The following is a 1,082-nucleotide window of genomic DNA, read 5'->3' as shown; positions in this document are numbered from 1 at the left end:
GGTCTTTAGGGGTACTATCTCGGATGAGATAAATAATGTCAAAGTTTTCCTTGCTGAGATTGAAAAACGTTTTGCAAAGAGCGATAAGGCGGAAATAAGTACTCTATTACAGAACTTGATTTCCATGAGGTATCAAGGCAAGGGAAACATAAGGGAATACATTATGGGAATGTCCAATATCGTTTCAAAACTTAAGGCCCTTAAGCTTGACATGTCGGAAGACTTGCTCATTCATTTGGTCTTACTGTCTCTTCCTGCACAATTCAGTCAGTTTAAGATTTCTTATAACTGTCAAAGGGAGAAATGGACTCTAAATGAGCTCATTTCATTTTGTGTGCAAGAAGAGGAAAGACTGAAGCGAGAAAGGACTGAAAGTGCCCATTTTGTTAGTACCTCTAAGGACAAGGGCAAAAGGAAAATCACTTCAAAGCCTAAGAAAGAAGTTGCTAAGGGCCTAGTGCAAAAGAAGCAAAAGCAGGCTGATGTCTATTACTTTTGCAAAGCAACTAGACATCAAAAGAAGAAATGTGTAAAGTATCACGCCTGGCGTACTAAGAAAGTAACATTTCTTGCTTTGTTTTGTTCTGAGGTCAATTTAACTTCAGTACCTGGAAACACCTGGTGGTTAGGCTCTGGTTCAACTTCTAACATCAGTGTTTCAATGCAGGGTTGTCTGGGCTACCGAAAGCCTAATCATGTTGAAAGATACATATATGTTGGCGATGGGAAATCGGTAGAAGTGGAAGCTATAGGGCATTTTAGGTTGTTATTATGTACTGGTTTCTATTTGGATTTGAAAGACACTTTTGTTGTACCGTCTTTTAGACGGAATTTGATTTCTGTTTCATATTTGGACAAATTTGGTTATTGTTGTTCATTTGGAAACAATTCGGTTCAATTGTCTTTAAATTCAAATGTTATTGGAACTGGTTCACTTATGTTGAATGACAACCTTTATATGCTGAATATCATAACTGATTATAGCGAAACCCTGAATGTGGAATCATGTGGTACTAAGCATAAAATTGAAAATAATAATTCAGGTGCATTATGGCACAAGCGCCTAGGTCACATTTCTCAAA

This window comes from Lupinus angustifolius, chromosome LG16, assembly GCF_001865875.1.
Source record: "Lupinus angustifolius cultivar Tanjil chromosome LG16, LupAngTanjil_v1.0, whole genome shotgun sequence".
Taxonomy (NCBI): domain Eukaryota; kingdom Viridiplantae; phylum Streptophyta; class Magnoliopsida; order Fabales; family Fabaceae; genus Lupinus; species Lupinus angustifolius.
Note: the sequence above shows the minus strand (reverse complement) of the source record.